The 18370-nt window shown below is 26.5% G+C and overlaps 1 long non-coding RNA gene across 1 annotated transcript; it reads left to right on the forward strand.

Moving 5' to 3' along the window:
- The first annotated feature begins 558 nt into the window (after nt 1–558).
- On the forward strand, nt 559–11942 carry LOC135927984 (uncharacterized). The gene is made up of 3 exons (XR_010572213.1): nt 559–658; nt 710–835; nt 11757–11942. It is a non-coding gene; the product is annotated as an uncharacterized LOC135927984 (long non-coding RNA).
- Nucleotides 11943–18370: the final 6428 nt, after the last annotated feature.

Genomic DNA, 18370 nt, shown 5'->3' on the forward strand with positions numbered 1-18370 from the left:
AACAATATACACTAATGACCAATGACTGCCATACCATAATATTCGTTGGATCATTAAAAGTGTACGAGTGCGTACAAAAAGGACTTTAGATTTAATTATGCAATAAGCTAGAACATAGGGGGGGGGCTGAATTTAATTTCTTTAAATTCATATTTATATCACTGGGGGGATTCCTTGAAGAACTGGTACAAAGTTGAAAATAAAGTAAATGGTACAATGTAAAATGTCAACATATTTAGTATAGTGTCATTGAAATTTGTGACAGTGATAAAATAAAGATGAACTGTACGATTTAGAACCAAAAATATCTAATGTATATTTCCTTTAAATTTATAAACCCCCTATTTTAAATTTTCCATTCATATAAGATCATCTCGAAAATTTCTTGCTCTATTTTGAAAGGTATGTGAAAAAAAATCCTGAAAATCTATGAATAAACAATATCATTAATATTATAAACATATTTTCACATTTTATTTTTTAATCAAATTTTCATTAAATAAAAATTTGTTATAAATTATACAAAAAAAAATTAAGAAACTAGACGAATGATTATAATTAGTTAAGGTATTAGCATCTGGCCTCTCCTATTTTCAATTTAAAAGCTTATTTATTACTAGTGTTATTTGACTAAACAATCGCACAACCTTAGCCTTGGGTAATAAAAAAATTCATTTTAATATAATCGTTTTCGATTTTCACCTCTTAGCCACCGGATAAACTAATATCGGCCTATATTAACAACTCTACTACCAGAAGCTTAAGCACATGGTGGCGGATAAGATACACGCCAGGGCTAAAGGGTCCAGGGCTGTACACTATGCAAATCACTGAGGTAATATTATATACACAAATATAATAAAAACAGAAAAGAATATAAAAAGGCAACAAAGACATAACTAATTACCATTTTAAGACGAGACTGACTGTTAGTTTTGTTGCAGTAAACCGAAGCCTTATAAATTTAGAGTTTGAAAAATAAAATCTTCATAATTTTTTTGGGAACATATCTTTGAAGATTTTAGATCAAATTAAAAATAAAGATTTTTTTTTCAAACTCTTATAAATACTTTTTAACAGATTCACAACGGTTTTTTAAAATTAATACGTATTTATTTTTATTGATAAGGCGTTCATTAATAATAATAAAAATTTAATATTACTATGTTTTTTTCTTCTTAATAATGTTTTATAATAAAAATTAAGATATTCAGCCTTTTTCTGTAATTTTTATAAGTTTTAATTTCAAAAATATATGGTGAATTCCATATCAAATCAACCAAGGTTTCAACCCGACCCCTTTCAATTTTTTTTAAATTTTGCATACTGGTAGTATATACTATAACTAAGAAAAAAATGAAATTTTACCTCCCAAAAAGGTTTACCCGCTAAGATATGGGCGTTTAAAGCGCGGAAAAATGGTACATTTTTGACAAAAAGTGGCTCATTTATTTTCAAATATCTCAAGAAATAATTAAGTTAGAAAAATAATTTAAATTTTATTATGTAGCTTAATAATAGTTCTTTAATATGACATAAAAATAAATATGATATAAATTTGATGAATGTCCAAAACCGGATGTATAAAACCGGAAATGGCCGTAGAAAAAAAAAGGTATTTTTTTTTTCGAAATTTTTTTTCTATAGATAGATATAACACTGCTTTATATTTGTGCCAAATCCTAGCCTGGGATGAAAAAGGGTCTAGGAGTTATGACTCTTTATATGGCTTAAATTGATCAAAAATATCTTCATTTAATGAATACTTATGAAATAATGTTTTTTTAAAAATTATGTCTAAATGATAGGCCCTAACTTTTTTTTATTTTTAATTGTTAACATATTGTGAGTGAAATTACTTGATAAAATAATTCTAAACCAATTTATAACTTTATTTTTCTGAAATGCATAATTACATATAATATAATAATTCATATGTTTACAATATATCATATATTAAATTATCTAAAGAATTGGAATAAATTTTGACTTTAATTTTATTTTCGTCAAGGGGAATATAAGCATGGTATTTTTGTGTTCCCGTAATTCATTTTGCTCTCAAAAATCTGCTTTCTAGATAATTTTCCATATTATTGAATTCATTCTTTCAATTGATTAATGATTTCGGATTCATATTTTTTAACTTCATCTGACTCTGAATTAATCTTAAAAATATCCCTTTTAATCTTTTTCTGAATTTTAATACATTTATTTGTACAATATTTTTTTTCGATAATTCGCTTCTTTTTAATAGGAGTCTCGTCTAAAAACTGTAATGTCTCGTTTAAAACTTCTATAGAAACATCTCTATCAATGTATTGTTCGGGAATTGTGGAAATAGATGGTAAGGGTAAGTCATGTTCCGTGGATATATTTTTTAATTTTTTTCTGCATCCACTGCAAATTTTATCTTTTAGTGTTAACGACTGGTTTTTTTCTATCATCCACTGCAAGACATTTCTCAAGTCTTTGCGAATGGAATGCTTTTCATATTTGAAAGGATTAGAGCAATATAAATTAATTGGGTTCATTAAGTTAAATAATTGTGAAATTAATAAAATATTTGTTATTTGAAATAAACCTATAATTTTTAATTTTATTTTTATAAGATCAATTTTGAGATTTTAGTTTTTAAATAATATAATGATTTTATTATTTTTTTCGTTTAATAATATTATTGCTTCTTATAATTTAGTTTCTGTTTCCCAATAATATAATATGATTTTATTATTTTTTAGTTTAATAATATTATCGATTCTGATAATTTAGTTTCTTTTTCCCAATATTATAATTGATTTTATTATTTTTTTAGTTAGGAAAAAGAAAATAAATTTTCAGAATCGATAATATTATTAAACTAAAAAAATAATAAAATCATATTATATTATTGGGAAACAGAAACTAAATTATCAGAATCAATAATATTATTAAACGAAAAAAATAATAAAAAAATCATATTATATTATTTAAAAAGAAAATTAAATCTCAAAATCGATCTTAAAAAAATAAAATTAAAAATTATAGGTTTATTTCAAATAACAAATATTTTATTAATTTCACAATTATTTAACTTAATGAACCCAATTAATTTATATTGCTCTAATCCTTTCAAATATGAAAAGCATTCCATTCGCAAAGACTTGAGAAATGTCTTGCAGTGGATGATAGAAAAAAACAAGTCGTTAACACTAAAAGATAAAATTTGCAGTGGATGCAGAAAAAAATTAAAAAATATATCCACGGAACATGACTTACCATTACCATCTATTTCCACAATTCCCGAACAATACATTGATAGAGATGTTTCTATAGAAGTTTTAAACGAGACATTACAGTTTTTAGACGAGACTCCTATTAAAAAGAAGCGAATTATTGAAAAAAAATATTCTACAAATAAATGTATTAAAATTCAGAAAAAGATTAAAAAGGATATTTTTAAGATAAATTCAGAGTCAGATGTAGTTGAAAAATATGAATCCGAAATCATTAATCAATTGAAAGAAAAATTTTTAACAACAACTTCTCGCAGCGAAAAAATTTTAATTTTAACTATTTTACCAAAATCATGGACTAATAAAAAAATTGAAGAAGAATTTTCCACGACTAATTTTATGGCCAGAACAGCCAAGAAGTTAGTTAGGGAAAAGGGTATTCTCTCAAATCCTAATATTATTAAACCAAGTCGGTATATTTCAGAAGATATTGTGGAAAAAGTAAAAAATTTTTATAATTCTGAAGTAAATAGTAGGCTTATGCCTGGAAAAAATAATTTTATATCAATGAATATAAATGGGAAAAAGGATCAAGTGCAGAAAAGATTAATTTTATGTAATATTAAAGAACTTTTCGTTCACTTTAGAGAGACTCATAACGATATTCAGTTAGGTCTTAGTAGATTTGTATTCTTACGACCCAAAAACTGTGTTTTAGCAGGTGGTCCAGGTACACATACCATGTGTATCTGCACACTACACCAAAATTTTAAGCTTATTTTAATAGGGGGAAAATTAAAACAGCTTACAAACAATAATGATCATTATAATTATCCTCCAATAAACGATTATAAACATTGTATTGCACAAAGTCTTTGCAATCCTGCCCAGCCTGGATGTTACTTCAATAAATGTAAATTTTGTCCTGGATCATCCCAAATAAAAGAAAGACTTATTATATTATTTGATACGAATTCAATAGATTATATATCATTTAAACAATGGTTGGCAGTTGATAGAACTACGCTCGAAACGCTGACAAAATCAGCTGATGAATTCCTAGATTATTTAATTGAGAAATTAGACAATTTGATTCCACATTCATTTATAGCATCACAACAATCATTATTTCAAAACAATTTAAAATCTAATTTAAATTTTGGCGAATACTTAGTTATTGCCGACTTTTCGGAAAATTATGCATTTATAGTGCTATACCATGCACAGGGATTTCATTGGACAAATAATCAGTCCACTATTCACCCTTTTATCATTTATTATCGTCAGGACAACACTATAAAACATATAAGTTTAGTGGTAATATCAGATTGTTTAAAGCACAATGCCTGTGCCTTTTATTTATTTCAAACTAAAATGATCTTATTTTTAAAAGAAAGATTTGATACATTGACCAAAATTTATTATTTTTCTGATGGGGCCGTAACCCAATATAAAAATAAAAAAAATTTCATAAATCTCTATAATCATGAATGTGATTTTGGTATAAAGGCCGAGTGGCATTTTTTTGCTACAGCTCATGGAAAAAGTCCGTGCGACAGTTTAGGAGGTATTACAAAACGGTTAGCAGCTCGAGCTAGTTTGCAACGGCCATATCAAAACCATATTTTGACACCAATGGATTTATTCGACTTTGCAACAAATAATATACACGGAGTAAATTACATTTTTGTAAGCAATAATGAATACAATAATATGGAAAATCATCTAGAAAGCAGATTTTTGAGAGCAAAAAGAATTCCGGGAACACAAAAATACCATGCTTATATTCCCCTTGACGAAAATAAAATTAAAGTCAAAATTTATTCCAATTCTTTAGATAATTTAATATATGATATATTGTAAACATAATTATGAATTATTATATTATATGTAATTATGCATTTCAGAAAAATAAAGTTATAAATTGGTTTAGAATTATTTTGTCAAGTAATTTTCAGTCACAATATGTTAACATAAAAATAAAAAAAAGTTAGGGCCTATCATTTAGACAGAATTTTTAAAAAAACATTATTTCATAAGTATTCATTAAATGAAGATATTTTTGATCAATTTAAGCCATATAAAGAGTCATAACTCCTAGACCCTTTTTCATCCCAGGCTAGGATTTGGCACAAATATAAAACAGTAATATATCTATCTACAGAAAAAAAATTTCGAAAAAAAAAATACCTTTTTTTTTCTATGGCCATTTCCGGTTTTATACATCCGGTTTTGGACATTCATCAAATTTATATCATATTTATTTTTATGTCATATTAAAGAACTATTATTAAGCTACATAATAAAATTTAAATTATTTTTCTAACTTAATTATTTCTTGAGATATTTGAAAATAAATGAGGCACTTTTTGTCAAAAATGTACCATTTTTCCGCGCTTTAAACGCCCATATCTGAGCGGGTAAACCTTTTTGGGAGGTAAAATTTCATTTTTTTCTTAGTTATAGTATATACTACCATTATGCAAAATTTAAGAAAAATTGAAGGGGGTCGGGTTGAGAATCGACTTTTTTTGGTTGATTTGATATGGAATTCACCATATGCATTCTTCTTCATCATTTCATGGGGATTTTCCAAGTTTGCCCTCCAATTTAGCTTCGTAAGTCTTTTTCATAGTCCATATTTTACCGTCGTAGGGTATAAAGCTTCTCATACAGCTTACATAAACTCTTTCATTCATATATATACATTTTTATTTTTTATAATGGACTGCATATCTCTTTCAAGCATATATCTAACTGTTGCATCATCAATAGAATCAACACCTATATCTGTGTTCGGCGAATCACCCAAACTTTCCTTCCTTCACATTTGAATCTTTTACATCCGTAATCTATTTTCTCGTGATTATTTTATCCATTAAACTTATTGAGCCTGCTGCTTTACATTTCTTCATCTTTACCGCTTTTATTTTCTTTCCCAAACTTACAGTCGGTGCCTTCAATCTTATCACGACGCAGATCTGTATCTCACTCATTTTCCTCATTTAGTAATTTTTATCATACATTTTTTACCACGTATCCCATATTTATTTGTTATCGATTACACAATTCTTCTCTGCATTTATCACATTAAATCTTCTCTACTTCATCACTATTTTGTCATTTGGTTCGCTATTTGAATAATATTCTTCTTTCCCTCTCAGTCTCCACCATTACCGTTGGCGCTCATTAAATTATCGCATCTTCGTATCCATTTTTTAATTAGCTGGAAGGTCTGAAACAGGGATTTTCAAATAAAATTTTTTAATTATAAATAAATATTTTAAAAAGTGCCAATTTTATTTTTGACGGAAAAGGGGAGACACATGAAATGCAATTAAATCCCCAATTTTCATTTCTTCAAATCAAAGTCGTCTAACTCCTACACTTTGTCTGCAACACCTCCTTTGACTAATTTTGGAAATAAAATACCTATTCCCCATAAATTGCTCCAAGAATTTATTTAGTAATGTATTAGCAAAGACAATCAACGGCTACCAGTTAATCTTCCTTAATATCGCCCTCATCATACATAGGTATTATCTCTAAGTCAATTCCTCATCAGTAGATACTTCAATATTCGTAACTTCTTGATCATGTCCTACTCTTCTCTATCAAAAGTAAAATTGGTTCAAAAGGTAGGGACTAGCTCACAATTCCTATACACACTTCCTTTGTCCAATTTTGAAATAAAATACCTATTCCCCGTAAATTGCTAAAAAATATATGTATTATCAAATACTTTTAATTAGTGTTTCAACAGTCCCGTCCCGTCCGGCGCGGTCCTTTTTTCTAAAATAAGACCAGACCGATGGACCGTTAAGTCAAATGAGACTGGACCGTGGGGCGTGGGCGGTCCCATCTAATTTTTTATTAAGCTACAAAAGTTTATTTAGCAGTAAATTTGTTTCAATATTTTTAATTATATCAAAATCATCTTTATTATATTATACAATACATGCCTAATATTACAAAAGAATATCAAAATACAAATTTATTGAATACAATTTATATCAATTTGATTTACATAATTAACTAGTTATATATATATACATTTCGATAGATATTTGATTATAAATAAATTATATATGAATAAATATTTTAATTATCTTCTGAAAAATCAAAAATTATTCCATTTTTAATCGATTCAAGTTTCATCAAAGATTTTACCATCTTCGGATTCATTCGATTTCGTTTTTTTGATTTTATCGCTAAATGATTCCCTAACCACCAATCTAGTATGTTAAAATTAATCGGATATAAAACATCAGATAAATAGCTTTGGTTTCATTATCATTTCTCTGCTGATGTCCCAGTTCCCATTAACCTATCCCTGGCTATTCTCTCCCTCAAGGATATTTTCTTAAATAATAATGATCAATATAAATATTTTTATATACTTTGTTTGACTTCATGCCACTTGATAAAGTGCTTTATAGTAAACTTTCATCTTCTTTAATCGGTCAGACCGGACCATAGGACCGTGTTGTGGGACCGGACCGTCCTATGTGACCCAAGAGCATAATGGGACAGGCTTGCGAACCAGACAGTCGGTCCTACCGGACTATTGCAAACACTACCTTTAATACCTATTCCTAATATAAGACCAGTTAATATCGTATTCATAATCCATATGTATTCCCTTATTATCAAATACCTTTAATGCCTATTCTTAATATATGACCAGTTAATCTTCCTATATCGTATTCATAATTCATATGTATACCCTAACATCAATGGTTCCTCATCAGTAAATATTTCAAGATTCGTAACTCCTAGATTATGCCTCACCTACCCTCTTTCACCAAAAATTAATTTGGCTCAAAATACTTGACACCATCTCACAACTCTTATGGTTTGACTAATTTTTAAATAAAAAAAACTATTCCTCATAAATTACTTCAAGTATTTGAGTCATCTGATATGCAGATAGATTTGGTTGAAGACAGAGATTCTGGTAGATTAAAATGCACTTTTTCTTTAGATATTTTTTTTTTGACTAAATAAAATATATAGATAAATTATATTTTGATGTGAGTATTATATCTTTAATATAAATCATTGATGCACAGATACCACCTTTTTGCCAATAATAATATCCCGATATCGATAACAAGCGATATTTATGTATGAAATTTAATGAATACAACACCCAAATAACTTTAACAAGTTGAAAATAAATTTCATTAACTTTTATCATGTAAGATATAATATTACAAATTGTAGGGATTAGATTGAATTCTATGAGACCAAAATTAAATATAACAAAAAAAATGGGAGGGGTTTATCTTCCCCCCCCCCTTCTTTCCGATCGGGCATGTGTTAAATGGATCCATTACATAAAGCTCTCAACATTTTAGGCAAAAAATAAGTTCATAGATATCAGAGAGGTTTGGACACCTAATAAGAACAAAAAGGACATATTTTTATTTTATTTATTATTATTATGGTATAAAAATAATAAAATGGTACAATATTTGAATATTTTTTGCAATAAAATATTATTATTTTTTATAGTGAAAAATTGCATCGATAAGTTATTCCATTAGAATAATTTGGTATCTGCAAGGTCGTAGTTATGGGAAGCCCCTTTCCCTCTAAAATTTTTTTTAGTCCCCCAAACCCGGCCACCCGAAAAAATATTTGGGCCCTAAATTAAAAAAAAATATTTAGTTATATAATTTTAATTCAATAATTAACAATTAAACCTAAATTAAAATACATAAATTTTTAGAAATAATAATATTTATTTAATTTATAGAAATTAAGAAACAAGTTGTGAAAACCTAACCATATTATTAGTTAAATTTTTTGTGAAGGAAATCCAAGGAAATTTAATAGGGATAATTAATTTTCAAGGTCTATCTGCTTAAAGCATTATTAATTGTATTTTAAAGCAACTTAATTAATTCATTGAATATAATAAGTCAAGCATATGATGGTGCAAACGTCATGTCTGGCCGAAATGAACGAGTACAAACTGCTTCAATATATAAATAAAAAAAAGTGCTTTATATACGCTATATCTAGTGATACAAAATTGCTCAATTTGAGCCGATATTTAAAAAACTAAATATTTGAGCCAGAAAAATATTGTCTGAGCCACAAAATTTCGCTCAATAGATGTCCATTTTTTGTGTCATCTATGAGCAAAATCTTTAGAATTGCGTGATATTTTTCTGGATAAAATACTGAATTCACCTTTTAAAAATCGGCTTAAATGAAACGATTTTGCAGTAGTACAAGTTGCATCTTGTGGTTCAAAATTGGTATGGTAATTGTTGTAATATGTAAATTACTTTGATAAAATAGAGAAAAAAAGAAGTAATATTCAAAAGAAGTAATATTCAAATCGACTGTTTAACAGAAAAACAAAACGATTTATTAGATTATTTAAGTAAAGACGATGCAAATGAATGGGAAAGAAAAGTATATATAATCGGGAATATTTTACTTTAAAAAGAGGATCATGATTTTACGAACTTAATTTTTAATTTTATTTTTTATTTTGATTATGTTTTCACTTTATATTTAAGTATTTAATAAAGATTTAGTATCATAATTAAGTTCTAACTTTTCTTTATTTAGCAACGGTTCTAATCTCCCAATCTTGAATTCTACAAACTTTGACAATAATATTGTTATCGTTTTTAATTTTTTTTCTATTTATCTAATGCATTGTGTAATTGTTATGAGGGTTTTAACGTATCCTGTAAAAATACAGGTCATATACTTAAGATTAGACCAGAAGTGAGCTACAGAAGTTAAAAAAAGATAATTTTATAAATCGTAAATATTATGTATAAAAAAATATATCATCTTGAAATTAAAGAATTGCTTAAATGCAACTCAGTTGCTCTCTTTATGTATTAATAACTTTTTGTGAGGCCTCAATTTCTATATTAAAGAGAGTTCCATCGAACACTAGAGAATCGTTGAAAGATCGAGGTAAACAAAATTTAGTTTTAATGGCTTATGGGGAAAAAATAACAGAGTCGTTTTTTATTTTAATTCATTTATGTTAGTAAATTTAATATAAATATAAGCAAAAAATTTATATGAATGCCTAACTATTTGTTTTATTTCAAAATAAAATATTGCCCCCCCCCCCCATTAGGTAAACAATTGTTCCTCCCCTACGATAAATTCCTGGCTACGGCCCTGGGTATCTGCAAAAAGATAAATACCGGCCAATACTAATATTCAAATATCTGTGCATCTCTGATATAAAATTTAATAAAATTTAAAGCAAAATTTAAGTTTTCGCAATTCGTAAATCAATTAATAAATTTACCTATAAGGTATGGGATTCTAATTTTTTTCCAAACTATGTTTTTCACTAAATATTAAAAATAAAAGGTATTTCTATTTATATAATAAACTATATATGTCATATTGGGATATGAAATTCATGGGTATTTTGAATCTTTTGATCTTAAATCATCTGCCAAAATTTTAAATATCTTAGTTGACCGGAGTAAATCTCAGTTTTACAGTGAGCTATAGAACTACTCATAATTAATTGTAAATTACAAAAAAGAAATAAACAAAAGTTTATGATTAAATTGTCACAAATTTATAGATAAGGTATTATTATAACAAATGTTTAAATAGAATTCCGGTCATATCACATTTTTAGCCCCTCAGTTAAATATTTTTAAATCAAGATATTCCAAATCTCCATGGATTCATATCCCTATATAAATAATATTTCACAGGTGTGAAACGATTGCAAAGTTTAGAAAGTTTGTTTACAAAAAACAACCACTTTTGATATAATGATTTTAACCTTTTATCCCCTTCTTTAGTTTTTTCTTCCATTTTGTAAAAGTAAACCCTTTTTTTGTTAATATAGGGCTAGGAGTTAACGAGAAATCTGGATAGCCTTTAAATAATAATGATAAATATAAATTAAATTATTGAAAGATATATATGAATTAATTTTTGAAATTCTTTCTATTTATATTTGGTAAAGATGTCGTCGTATATATGCTAAAAGGCGAGGTAAGGAGGTCTCTTCTCCTGGCCCTGGAAAATTGTAAATTGTTTAATATTAAGAATTTTTAAAAAATATAAAATTTTATAAGGATATTAGTAATTTTATTTAAAAATTTATTTTAATAACCTTTTAATATTTAGTTAATCCTAAATGAACCGTAATATATTTTTTCTTTGACAATTTTTTCCGTCTTACCTATATTGAAAATTTATTTTATTTCATGTACTTATGGTGATTAAACTATTTATGATTTCAAAATTAATTTTATTTTTAAGAAATTGCATTTGAAATAGTAAATTTCCCGGGTTTTATGTATTATTTATCAGGATAAGAAGGAAAGAAAAGCAATCGTCATCTTCATGATATACTAAACATTGATGTCATTTTACTTATATTGAATTGCTCAAATATATTTTATTTAGGATTAGACTACATAAATTAAATATAGGATTTCACTGTTATTCGTAATTTAATAAAAAAAATTAATCTTGGTGATATAGAGAGAAAACAAATTTTATTTTAACCAATTCTTCTACTATTTCTAGAATGCACGTCAACATCAGAACGTGTCTCTGGACGGCATGCGAGTTATGTCATGAAATTATACACTTATTAATTATGTAATGGCGGTTTGCTAAAATATAAACTTATTATGGAGAAGGTTAGAAAGTGTGGAAAATTTTTTTGGAATTTTTTTATTGTAGAATATATTTCGCAGTGTTCATTATTGAGTTGCCTTCAACTTTCTTTTAAAATCCAAGTAGATAATTTTATATATACAAAGTTAAAGAGACTATTCTATAGAAGTGAAAAATGATTTTGTAAATTAAGAAAAAAATATTTTTCATCAAAACTAATATGTTTTAAGGTAAATTATACATAGGAATTTTTTTTAAAAATAATGTAACGTGTAACCATAGATCTTAAGAAGAATATCTATATATAATAATTTATAACTCAAAAATTGAAATTCAGAGCCTACGAAATAAGGTGATACGATTCCATACATAACAGAGAGGAAAAGTAAAAAAGTGGTAGATTTATATTTGACTCAATTATAATATTAAATTTTAACAACAAATATTTTTTATTAAATTTATGTAAAATAAACCTAAAAGAAAGAAAGAAAGAAAGAAGAAAGAAAGAAAGAAAGAAAAGAAAAGAAAAGAAAAGAAAAGAAAAGAAAAGAAAAGAAAAGAAAAGAAAAGAAAAGAAAAGAAAAGAAAAGAAAAGAAAAGAAAGAAAAGAATGAAATTATATTTATATTTATATAATTTAATATAATTCAAAGCTCAGCATCAATTTAAAAATATCAAGAGAACTTTATATTTACACAGGATCTTGACAGAACAATAATTTTAATTTATATTTATTATTTAAAGACTATATCGATTTCTCAATTCCTCTTAGCCCTATCTTAACCAAAAAAGGGTATTCTTTTATGAAATGGAAGAAAAAACTGAGGAAAGCAATAAAAGGTTAAACTCATAATTGGACACTTAATATATCAAAAATTGTTGTTTTTTATAATCCAACTTTTAAAATATTTTTTATAAACTTTCCAATCATTTCACATCCTTATTATTTAAAGTGATATGAATCCATGGAGATTTGAAATATCTTGATTTTAATTCTTTTTCTCAGGGGCTATTTTCAAATTTTCAAATTCATATAAGGTGTGAAATGATAGGAAAGTTTAGAAAAATATTTTAAAATTTTGATTACAAAAAAACAACCGCTTTTTTATAAAAGGTGACAATTATGAGTTTAACCTTGTTTTCTTTAGCTTTTTCTTCACTTTCATAAAAGAATACTCTTCTTTGTTAAGATGGGGCTGGGAGGAATTGAAAAATCGAGATAGTCTTTAAATAATAGAAATAAATATAAATTAAAATTATTGAAAGATTTATATGAATTAATTTTTGAAATTCAATCTATTTATATTGGGTAAAGTTGTCGTCGTATGCATGTTGAAAGGAGAGGTAAAGAGGTGTCCTTCCCTGGCCCTGGAAAATTGTATTTAAAAATATAAAATTTTATAAGGATATTAGCATTATTATTTAAAAAATTATTTGAATAACCTTTAAATATTTAATGAATCGTAAATAACCGTAATATATTTTATTTTGACAATTTTTTCCCCTTTACATTTAACGAAAATTTATTTTATTTTATGTTCCTGATGAGATTAATTAATTTAATTTTTTAAAAATTACCTTTGAAACAATAAATTTACCAGGTTTTATGTTTTTATTTATTAGGGTAAGAAGGAGAGAAAAGCCATCCTCATCTTCCTGATATACTTAACATTGAATGTCGAGCTTAGACATGTATTGAATTGCACAAATAAATTTTCTTTAGGATTAGACTACATAAATTAATATAAGATTATAAGTGTTAATTGTAATTTAATAAAACATTTTGATAAAATATAAGAGAATAAACAAATTTATTTTAACCATTTCCCCTCCTATTTCTAGAAGCTGTCAACCTCAGAACGCGTCTCTCAGCGAGTTCTAGTTACATCCAGAAGTTTACTTATTAATTACGCAATTGCGGTTCTAAAATAAAATCTCATTATGGAAAAGGTTAGAAAGTGTGGAAAATTTTTTGGATGCTTTTTATTGAAGAATATATTTAACAGTGTTCATTATTGAGTTGCCAACAACTTTTTCTAACCAAGTAGATAATATTATGTATACAAAGTTAAAGAGCTAAAGTAGAAGTGAAAAATGATTTTGTTCAATATTTAAATTAAGGAAAATAATTTTCAACATAAATTACATAGGGATTTTAAAAAAATATAACCAAAGTAGATCTTAAATAGAATATTTGTATATAATTTGTAACTAAGAAAGATAGAAATTACATTCATACAATTTAATATAACTTAAGTTGAAATTCAAAGGCCTAATTAGAATGTAATTTCAAAAAATTGATAAATGATAAAATATATACTTTCATTGGGTTTTTCACGCTGGCACCTATGCTTTTTTTTCTGGTTATCAAATAAGGCTTTGAAATAATGATTGTACATAGAATATAAATTAATATATAGAAGAAGAAAAAAATTTTTGTGAAAATAATAGAGAAACCGGAAATAGTTCAGATTCAAATGTTCGATTATAATATAATTCAAAAAAATAAATAAATTCTAAAATATAATCTTTCACTGGGCTTTTCTCTATTTTTGTTTGTAAATTGAATTCCCTTGCTCCTCCAAGGCTTTTAAAATATTTATTGTTAAATTATATTTTGATGGTAAAATATTTTGAGCAACCCACACCACCCCCCCCCTCTCCAACAGCTTTCCCTTCCCTAAAAAAATATTCAAAATGATATGTAATAATCATAATTATAACACAATTATTGAATATATATATAGCTTACATGATTGATTAATTATCCACCTATAAAATATTGCTCAAAATATTTTAACCAGCAAATGTATATTATAAATATTTTTTTGCTTCTGTACAAAGCCTTGAACGAGGACAAAGAGAAGCTTATACAAAAGGCAAAGGGCCAGTTAAAGTATATTTTTTCGAATTTATTTATTTGAATTATATTTAAATCAGAATTTTGAATCTAAAAAACTATTTCCGGCTATTTTAAAAATGGTAGTGCTTCCGTTTCTTTTTAAAAGTTGTTCTTTAAACATATAATTTATAATTATTTTCATATTATTTCTTCCAAGATCTCTCTTCAAACATCCATCTTCTCCTAAATACCATCCAAGAAACATTTCAAATAAATTATTATCTATTTTAAAATCCTTTATTATTCTCTTTTTCTCTATTTTTTTAAAAAAAATTAATATGAGCGATATTTTATAGGTCGGGAGGGTGGGGTAGATGTTTTTTTTTGCTTTGTATGCTCTTATTCCTTATAGAATAAAGGCATATTAAACTTAGTTAAAATTAAATGAGTAAAAATAAATTATCACGAATATATAAATTTTTACTAGGAAATTTGGTCTTCAAATTTATACAGTTACACATCTCCTCATCTTTCATCTTTTCATACTGTTCTTTATTGTCCTCAGATTCCTCATATTGATTATCCATGTATTCCTCATATAGGTTATTCTCATAGTCCTGCTCCACATACCCTTCCTCCTGTTTCTCCTCCACTTCGCTATCATCATTTCCACTCTCCTCATCTCCACTCTCCTCATCTCCACTCTCCACATCTCCTCTCTCCACATCTCCACTCTCTACATCTCCACTCTCCTCATCTCCTTCGCCTTCAACGATCAAGGCTTTAAAAATATTATTTTTGATATAAATTAATAAATGAAAAAAATGTATATACTTGAAAAATATTAGTTGGTAAAATAATTTGATCTATATTTTATCAGTGGATATTTAATATAATATACCCACTACATATTCACATAAGGGTAAATCAGATCGCCTATCTATAATTAAGGTTTATAGATTATTACAAGTTTTAAATCTTCCTTTACAATATTATATTTTCCAATGGGAGAGGGGTCTGAGTGGGGGGGGGGGGGGTGGAGGTATAGATTCAATTATTTCTATTACTTAGTAAATTACCAATGCGATGTATAGAAGAGGATTGTAGTTTGACTATCTCGTTTACATTTATATGAATATATTTAGTGTGTACACTACACTTTATCCAATTTATAGCTCTTAAAACATTTTAGCAACAGATATTAAGTGTTTTTCAGTATGTCAATTTATATTCCATGTCAATGATCATTTCAAAGCCTTGATTTATACTGATGTGAACGAAGAGAAGCTTAGAAATAAAAACGGAAAAAAAGATAGCGCAGTATAAGTACATATATATTCGTTTAACCAGAATTTCAAGATGGTATTCCTATAAAATATACAAACTGTCTAAATTTAAAGAGGAAAGAAAATCGAACAACCATTGTACGGAAAAATACTTAATAGTTATTTGTTGGAAAAATATTTTAGGGATCTAAACAGGTAGAAGTAAATATGATATTGATATAAATGGAAATCAAAGCGTCCAATTAAAATCTTCAACTGCATACCACTCAATTACATATTCCAAATAAATTTATTACTATTTCTTTTTTAGGAAATTTTTAACAAATTATTTTTTCTTATAATCAATGATTGTTGTCAATTTATTTTCAAAGAAATTCATACTTAGTTTGGATATTTATAAAAATATCCATCTTAAAACTCTGAAATATATTCAATAAATTATAACGAATATATTATACTCTTACTACCTCTTTTGCCATTCTCATTTATAACACTCCTCTTATTCCTGATCAGCATAAACCAATGCAATAAAATGCATTATTATATACCTTAGAGTGTGGATTAAAATATTGGGAATATACTTTGATAAATTGTAATATTTTCATCAATGTTTTATAATTGGATAAATAATGCAAAGACACTCGTTATAGATTCATGTAAAGTTGAATCAAATCGACCATCTATAAATTAAATAGTTTAATAAATGGGGGTGGGTAAAATTTTATTTTGTTTTATAATAATCCTTATTCTTTGTTAGGAACAAATAAGTATATTTTATACTTAGTAAATTAAAATAAGTAAAAATTTAAAAATGGCTTTTTATTTCTGTTCTGTTGTTTCTGTAATTAGGCGCGGTTCTGAGTTCAGTTCCTTAAAATTTTAACACATTAATTCCAGCTTCCTAATCTTACGAGAGTACTAGATTGATTCTAGACCTCTTAATTATAATTAATAAGACCAATGTCTTTGGGGGATATAATCGAGTAAATACGTATTTTGTCGATTTATATTTAATTAAAATTTTTAATTAATTAAACAAATTTTTTTAAATAATAATGATTACCCTTATACTCCTCCCTCATGGGATTACTAGACTCCGGCATCATCTCCTGGACTCTGCCATCATCGTCATCCTCTCCCATGAAGCAACCACATAAACAACGAATTAAAAGTTTGAACATTTTCAGCAAGATAGTTTTTGAATAATTATTGATTGTTTAAAATTTCTTTCTTTAAAACAATCATTACGTAATTTTCGTTAAGAGCGTATTTATTTTATAAAGTAGAAAGTTTTTTTAACAACAAAAATGTTAACATAATATTTTATACTTTCCATTAAAAAATAAAGGCTTATCAATTATCAATATTTTTGGATAAAGTTTTTAAATAGAAAATTTTAAATTGCATCTTCTGATGTTATGGATGCTGAGTAAAATAAACTTCCTCCATAATTATTAAAAAAAGGGTATCCGAAAATATTGAAATAGGTGATGGTTAAATTGAGACACGTCTATAACATTGATTAGTAGAAGACTGCCACAATTTTTTTTTGAATGAACTCGAAATATTTTTTTAAAAAAACCCTAATTATGAAATTATTTTATTGAATAAATATATAAAATTTGCAGGTCACGAAAGGGGGATATCATCACATCTTTTAAATAAATTATGCTGATAATTTTTAAACATTAATGAAATGATGTATTTTATTTGGTTAATTCTTAATTAAATTCTATAAAGATACGTATAAACAAATTGAATTATTTTAAAATATTTTTATTTTTTTATTAATTGTAAAATTTAATTATATTTTAACGTATTTATAAATAGTCGGATTTTATATATCAAGTGTAGAATTAGTGATTTCTTTGTCCCAATTAAGTATAAAAGGGACGAGATTTTATAGTTGTAACAACATTTTGTTATTTTAGTAGATATATATTTCATTAGCCATCGCCGAGGTGGCCTAGTAGGTTATGATGTATGCTTGGAAACCGAAGGTCCAGGTTCAATCTTGGTAAGGTACTGTAAAAATTTTCAGGTTTTTCTTCGATGACTGATGGGTAGAAAAGACATATGGTAAGATGAATTTCGGAGCTTAGTGAGACACCTCGGTCACCGACAGGCTTGGACAGCCGAGTGCTAGGATACTTGCCCAATAAATTAAATGAAAGATATAAACAAAATTATAAATATGAAAGCTAAGCGGCGCGCATAGTGTAGACCTCCATCCTGTGAAAAGTAAAATAAAGTTCAAAGCAAAGAAGACAAGGTTAGCTATCTGTACACTTAAAGGTAACGAGAAAATTGGCATCAATGTTGAACAAGAGAAAAGTTGATATAGCATGCATACAAGAGACGAAATGGATAAGTCAGAAAACTCTAATGATTGG

This window comes from Gordionus sp. m RMFG-2023, chromosome 4 (genome assembly GCF_954871325.1).
Source record: "Gordionus sp. m RMFG-2023 chromosome 4, tfGorSpeb1-WG-v2, whole genome shotgun sequence".
NCBI lineage: Eukaryota > Metazoa > Nematomorpha > Gordioida > Chordodea > Parachordodidae > Gordionus > Gordionus sp. m RMFG-2023.